The sequence below is a fragment of the Chlorocebus sabaeus genome, chromosome 15 (assembly GCF_047675955.1).
Source record: "Chlorocebus sabaeus isolate Y175 chromosome 15, mChlSab1.0.hap1, whole genome shotgun sequence".
Lineage (NCBI taxonomy): Eukaryota > Metazoa > Chordata > Mammalia > Primates > Cercopithecidae > Chlorocebus > Chlorocebus sabaeus.
In genome coordinates this window covers 21,705,529-21,713,424 of record NC_132918.1, presented here as the reverse complement: position 1 = coordinate 21,713,424, position 7,896 = coordinate 21,705,529, and the positions used below count along the sequence as shown (strand labels likewise).

Below are 7,896 nucleotides of genomic sequence, written 5' to 3'. Positions count from 1 at the left end.
ATTTGTCACCTGTCAGACTATATGCCAAGTGGAATGGGTATACAAAGACATACAAATCATGCCCTTTGGGACCCCAGTGGAGGAGAAAAATAAGTATATGAAAATTACCAGTGTTACAATAAAATTGTGTGCACAGAGTGCATAGTAGAGCCCACAGGAATGAGGATGGAATGGATATCATCAAGGACATAATATTAAAGCTGAGTCTTGGAAGATCAATAGGTGTTGCCCAAAGGTACTGGAATTTAGACCTTTTCCCTTACAACTGGGCCAATCAACATGATGAGTTGGGAGAACGAGCTATTCAGAGGAGTGAACTTCAATCTTGGATTCACACAGAATCACCTGGAGAACAACTAAGTTTGTTACAACTCCCTTCTGCCTTGTTTCCCTCTTACTTGTTTGTATCTCTGACCATTTTGTCTGGTTCCTGGCCTGTTTCTGCCCTGGACTCTTGTCATACATACTAACTTGTTACCTATTGGATCTTGAACTAAATCTGACAGTAAATGCCTCATTCTTACAACTTCCATGAGCACAGAGCACTCTTTTTGCAAATCCCAACTAGCTGTAATGACAGACAGCTCACAATCAGGTAAGTTAGCATTAGAACAACCTTAGGTTAGGACTTCCTGATCTCTAATCAGTCCGTTGTGCTTTCCAATTTCTTCTTCAAAGTAAATCAAACATCAGAAGATTTTGCTTTACAATTTTGGTGAGCGTGATTTTCAAACTATTTTTTTTCCTCTTAAAATTTACATATATTTGGGGGTACAAGTGTAGTTTAGTTACGTATGTACATACTGTTTAGTGGTGAAGTCTGGACTTTTAGTGTAGCCATCACCTGAATAGTGTACATTGTATTCATTAAGTAATTTCTTATCTCTCATCCCCTTCCCACCTTCCCAGCCTTCCCCAGCCTCAAATGTATATTATTCCACACTACATCCATATGTATACATTATCAGCTCCCACTTACAAGAGAGAACAAGCAGGATGTGACTTTGTTTCTCAGTTCTTTCACTTACGATAATGACCTCCAGTTTCATCCATGTTGCTGCAAAAGACACGATTTCATTCTTACTTATGCCTTGGTAGTATTCCATGTGTATTTGTCCATTCTCCTGCTGCTATAAAGAACTGCCTGAGACTGGATAATTTATAAAGGAAAAACGCTGGCCAGTCGCGGTGGCTCACGCCTGTTAATCCCAGCACTTTGGGAGGCTGAGTCGGGTGGATCATGAGGTCAGGAGATTGAGACCATCCTGGCTAACACGGTGAAAACCCATCTCTACTAAAAATACAAAAAATTAGCTGGGCGTGGTGGTGGGCACCTGTAGTCCCAACTACTCAGGAGGCTGAGGAGGGGGAATGGCGTGAACCTGGGAGGTGGAGCTTGCAGTGAGCCGAGGTCACACCACTGCACTCCAGTCAGGGCAACAGAACAAGACTCTGTCTCAATAAAAAATAAATAAATAAATAAATATAAAAAAAAAAAAAGGAAAGAGGCTTAATTGACTCAGTTCCAGAGGACTGGGGAGGCCTCAGGAAACTTACAATCATAGTAGAAGGGGAAGGAAAAAAATTGCCTTCTTCACATGATGGCAGGAAGGAGAAAAATGAGATCCAAGTGAAAAGGGAAGCCCCTTATAAAACCATCAGATCTTGTGAGAACTTACTCACTGTCACAACAATAGCATGGGGGAACCTGCCCCCATGATTCAGTTACCTCCTACCAGGTCTCTCCCATGACGTGTAGGGATTATGGGAACTAGAATTCAAGATGAGATTTGGGTGGGGACACAGCCAAACCATATCACCATGGTATAAATATATACCACATTTTCTTTATTCACTCATACACTGATGAACACTTAGGTTGAGACCATATCTTTGCCATTGTGAATAGTGCTGTGATAAATGTATGAGAGGAGGTGTCTTTTTTACATAATAACTTCTTTTCATTTGGATACACATCCAGTAGTGGGATTGCTGGATCCAATGGTAGTTCTACACTTAGGTTTTTGAGAAGTCTCCATCCTGTCTTCCATAGATATTATGCAGACTTACATTCCTACCAACAGTGTATAAGCATTTGCTTTACTCCACACCTTTTCCAACATCTTTTGTTTTTTGATTTTTTAATAGAAGCCATTTTGACTTATGTAAGATGGTATCTCATTGTGTTTTTATTTTTTTACTTTCATTCCATATACTTCATGTTACACTCTACATTGTTCACTAGTTTAGGTGAGACAATACATGAAATATAAAGGACTTATTTATAAAATACCAAAACCTTTCAAGTTTTTGCCCATTAATTTCACCAGATGCTCTGAAATAATTTGCATCCCTGGGCACAAATTTCATTTCTTCCTTCATAATACCCACAGTATTTAATGATTATTAGTAACTCATGTAAGTATGGCAAAAAATGCAAAACAAGAATACAAAAATGGAATGCAAAAGAAAAACAACACATTTATGTAGTTTATAAACAAACGAGGGCCCAAGAAATAAATTTTCACGACTGAATTCAATTTTTTCCATAAACCAAAGTTGGATTACCGTACCTACATGCTTTCTTAGAATAAACCCATTTTGAGTCACTCAGCACAATTAAAAACAAAATCTTTTGTAGAGAAAAGCCTTTTAAAAATCCAAGAGATGTCTTTCACAGACTCGACCCTGATTTTGCACAAAATGGGCAGTTGATTTGGCTTAATTTTATCACATACCAGACTTGCCACAATAGTTAAGGGAAGACAGAGGCAGGCTAACAACAAAAAAATCACAAATACAACAATATATTTCAATTTGAGAGCAGGTACTGTTTATTAACTGACCAGCTTAGAAAAATAATCATGGTAGACCCCTTAATTCATTCTTCGAATAAGCCTGTTGATCTGGTCCTCCCTGTTGCCAGCATCTTCACCCTCTACAAAATGGGTGGTCTTTTTCTTCATTCCACCTGGTGGAGAAGATAATTTGAGGGCCACAGGAAGTTATTTGCCTCTTTGAAGCGTTTTCCAACAGTATAGATCTCATAAATCAGATCCTCCATGCAGATGATGCCATATTTAGCAAGAGATCGAGCAATCAAAGCGTTATCTGTCAAAGCAGTTCACTTCTTATTGATTCTGCCATAACCACGCTCGAGATTAGCTCATTTACTGATTTCAGATTGGGGTACCCCCATGCAATATATGGCTCTACAATCCTCAGCATGTTAATCGAAGCCTTGTTGAGCTTCACAATGGTTCCACTGAAGATTTGAGGAAGGCGAAGAAGAAGCTGCAATACCTTTCGGACCTTTGGGCTCACGCCATTGATACCTCTGATCCTGATGACAAACGCCAATTTGGGTTCAGGAGGTACATAGAAGTTGCCAGCTTTTCTTGCCATCCTCGCCATTCGAATTTCAGTTCGGTACATCTGCCTATATTCCTTGTGATAGTGCTTCGCTTTTTCGTAGATAAGCTTCCTCCTTGCCTTTCGAAGCAACTTTTAGGCAAACTTCTTTCTCAGATGCTCTGCGAAATTCCTTTGCTTTTTCTTAAGGGTTTCTGGGCACAGCAGAAACCTTCTTCTTCTCTTCTACACCCTCCATGGTTCCAGCCAGAAAAAGAGCTCTCATTGTAGTTTTAATTTAAATTTCTGTCATGATTAGCAATGTTGAACCTTTTTTCATATGTTCATCGGCCAACTGTATGTCTTCTCTTGAGAAATGTCTGTTCATGCTCTTTGCCCACTTTTTAGTGGAGCTATTTTATTATTATTGTTATTTTCATTGTTGAGTTGTTTGGGTTTCTTGTAGATTCTGGATGTTAGTCCCTTATCCAGTGCATATCTTGCAAATATTTTCTGCCTTTTGCAGATCGCCTGTACATTCTGTTAATTGATTTTTAGATTTGTGGAAGCTTTTTAGTTTAGTTAAGTCCCACTTGAAGTTCCGGTACATGTTGAATAGGAGTGGAAAAAGTAGACCTTTTTGTCTTGTTCTTGTCTTGTTTCAGCTCTTAGGGAGAAACGCTTTCAACTTTTTCCCATTCAGTATGTTGTTGCCTGTGGATTGGTCAAACATAGGTTTTATTATATTGATGTATGTTCCTTCTGTTTCATTTATTGAGGGTTTTACCATGAAAAGATGTTGAATTTTATCAAATGCTTTTTTACATGCATTGAGATAATCATATTATTTTTGTTTTCAGTTTTGTTTATGTGGTGAATCACATTTATTGATTTGGGTACATTGAACCATCCTTGCATCTTGCAATAAAATCCACTGACTGGTGTTGTATTATCTTTTTAATGGATTTGGCTTGCTAGTATGTGTGTTTTTTTTGTTTTTTGTTTTTTGTTGTTTTTTTTTTTTTTTTTTTTTTGAGGATTTTTACATCTATGATCATCAGGGATATTGGTCTATTGTTTGATCGTTCTTGTGTTCTTGCCTAGCTTTGGTATCATGGTAATACTGGCTTCATAGAATGAGTTAGAAAACACTCCCTCATTTTCAATTCTTTTACAACAGCTTAAGTAGGATCAGTACCAGTTCCTCTTTGTACATGAATCCATCTGATTGTGAGTTGTTTTTTTTTTTTTGCTGTTTTGGGGGAGACTATTCTATTACTAATTCAATCTCACTACTAGTTATTGGTCTGTTCAGAATTTATATGTCTCGCTGATTCAAATTTGTGAGGTTGTATATTTCCAGGAATGTATTCATTTCTTTTAGGTTTTCTAGTTTGTGAGCACAGAGTTGTTCATGGTAATCTCTGATAATATTTTGTATTTCTGTGGAATCAGTTGTCACATCTTTTCTCATTTCTGATTGTGCTTATTTGAATCTTTTTTCTTCTTCATTAGTCTAGCTAGCACTCTATTGTTTTTGTTTATTTTCTCAAAAAGCAACTTTTCATATTATTAATTGTTTGTATTGTTATTTTGGTCACAATTTCATTATTTATTTTCTTCTGGTAATTTGGGGTTTGGTTTGTTCCTGTTTTTCCAGTTTATTGGGGTGTAATGTTACATTGTTAATTTGGGACCTTTTTAATGTATGTATTTAACACTATAAAATTCTCTCTTAGCACTGCTTTTGCTAAGAGAGAGGTTTTGCTGTATCCCGGAGACTTTGATATGTTGTGTCTCCATTTTCATTTATTTCAAAAAAATTTTAATTTTTACCTTAATTTCTTCATGGATCCAAAGATTTTTCAGAAACATGTTGTTTAATATCTATGTAGTTGTATACTTTTGAGAGTTCGTCTTGGAGTTGATTTCTAGTTTTATTCCACTGTGGTCTGAGAAGATATTTGATAACATTTTGATATTTTAAACTTTGTTGAAACTTGTTTTGTGGCCTGACATATGGCCTATCTTGAAGAATTCTCCATGTGCTGATGAGAATTATATTCTTTGGTCGTTGTGTAGAATGTACTGTAAATGTATGTTCAGTCCATTTGGTCTGAAGTCCAAGTCTAGCATAGTCAATTTGGTGTTGAAGTTCTTTACTATTATTTTATTGCTATCTCTTTTCTTAGGTCTAGTAGTATTTGTTTTATAAATTTGGATTCTCTGGTGTTGGGTGCATATATATTTAGAATTGTTACATCTTTTGTTGAATTGATCCCTTTATCATTATATAATATGTTTTTGACAGTTGTTGTTTTAAAGTCGGTTTTATCTGACGTAAGAATAGCTGCTTCTGCCAGGCTTTGGTCTCTGTTTGTGTGGAATATCTTTTCCCACCCCTTTATCTTCAGTCTACAAGTGTCTTTACCAGTAAAACGAGTTTTTGTAAGTGGCATATAGTTAGACCATGTTATTTTTAATTTTTAACTTTCATGGGTACTTAGCAGGTGTGTGTGTGTGTATAATTTGATACAGGCATATAATGTGTAATAATCATATTAGAGTAAATGGGGTATCCATCACCTCAAGCATTTATTATTTTATTGTGTTACAAACATTCCAATTATGTTCTTTTAGTTACTTTAAAAATATACAACAAATCATTGCTGACTATAGACCCCTTGCTGTGTTATCAAATACTAGATCATATTCATTGTATCTAACTATGTTTTTGTTAGCTACCTATTAACTATACCCACTTCCCCCGACGCCATCCTTCTCCATTACTATTCCTAGCCTCTAGCACCATTTTTGTATTCTCTATCTTCATGAGTTCAATTCTTTTAATTTTTAGCTCCTACAAATGAGTGAGAAGATGTAGTTTGTCTTTCTGTGCCTTTCTTATTTAACTGAACATAACATTCTCCAGTTCCAACCATGTTGTTGCAAATGACAGGGTCTCTTTTGTTTATGGCTGAATAGTAGTACTCTGTTATGCATATGTACTATTTTTTCTTTATCCATTTGCATGCTGATGGACATTTGGGTTGCCTCCAAATCTTGGCTATTGTGAATAGTGCTGGAGTAAACTTGGGAGTGTAGATATCTTTTTGATATACTGATATCCATTCTTTTGGGTATATACCTAGCAGTGGGATTGGTAGATTATACGGTAGGTAAATTTTTAGTTTTTTGAGGAATACTTATACTTTTCTCTATAGTGGTTGTGTTAAATTGCATTCCTACTAACAGTGTATGAGGGTTCCCTTTCTCCACATCCTCACCAGCATTCATTATTGCCTGTCTTTTGGATAAAACCAGTTTAACTGGGGTGAAGTGATATCTCATTGTGGTTCTTATTTATATTTCTCTGATGATCAATGATATTGAGCACATTTTCATATACCTGTTGGCCATTTGTATGTCTTCTTTTGAGAAGTCTATTCACATCTTTGTCTCATTTTAAAAACTGGATTATTGGATTTTTTTCCTCTTGAGTTGTTTGAGCTCCTTATGTATTCTAGTTATTAATCTCTTGTAAGTTTAATAGTTTGCAAGTGTTTTCTCCCATTCTGTGGGTTGTCTGTTCACTTTGTTGATATTTGCTCTTGTGTTTTAGAAGCTTTTTATTTATTTTATTTTATTTATTTATTTTTTGAGATGGAGTCTCACTTTTGTCTCCCAGACTGGAGTGCAATGATGTGATTTTGACTCACTGCAACCTCTGCCTCCTGGATTCAAGGGATTCTCCTGCCTCAGCCTCCCAAGTAGCTGGGATTACAGGCACTTACCACCGTGCCTGGCTAATTTTTGTATTTTTAGTAGAGATGGGGTTTCATCATGTTGGCCAGTCAGGTCACAAACTCTTGACCTCAGGTGATCCACCCACTTCAGCCTCCCAAACGGCTGAGATTACAGGTATGAACCACCATACCCGGCCAGCAGCTTTTTAAATTGATGTGATCTAATTTGTTAATTTTTGCTTTGGTTGCCTGTGCATATGAGGTATTACTCAAGAAATCTTTGACCAGACCAATATCGTGGAGAGTTTCCCCAGCGTTATTTTATTTTATTTTATTTTATTTTATTTTATTTTATTTTATTTTTTTGTAGTGGTTTCATGGTTTCAGGTCTTAGATTTAAGTCCTTAATCCATTTTGATTTGATTTTTGAATACAGCAAGAGATAGGGGTTTAGTTTCATTCTTCTGCATATATATATATCCAGTTTCCCCACCAGCATTTATTAAAGAGACTGTCTTTTCCCCAATGTATGTTCCTGGCACTTTTTTTTGAAAAAGAGTTCACTCTGAAGGTATGAATTTGTTTCTGGGTTATCTACTTTGTTCCATTGGTCTGTGTGTCTGTTTTTATGCCAGTAACATGCTGTTTTGGTTATTATAGTTCTGCAGTATAATTTGAAGTCAGGTAATGTGATTCTTTCAGGTTTTATCTTTTTGCTCAGGATGTCTTTGGCTATTTTGGGTCTTTTGTGGTTCCATATAAACTTTAAGATTATTTTTTCTGTTTCTGTGAAGAATCT

The 7,896-nt window shown here is 36.2% G+C and overlaps 1 pseudogene; it reads right to left on the bottom strand.

The window, feature by feature from the left end:
• Positions 1–2,876: 2,876 nt before the first annotated feature.
• On the bottom strand, positions 2,877–3,625 carry LOC103221292 (large ribosomal subunit protein uL30 pseudogene; annotated as a pseudogene).
• Positions 3,626–7,896: the final 4,271 nt, after the last annotated feature.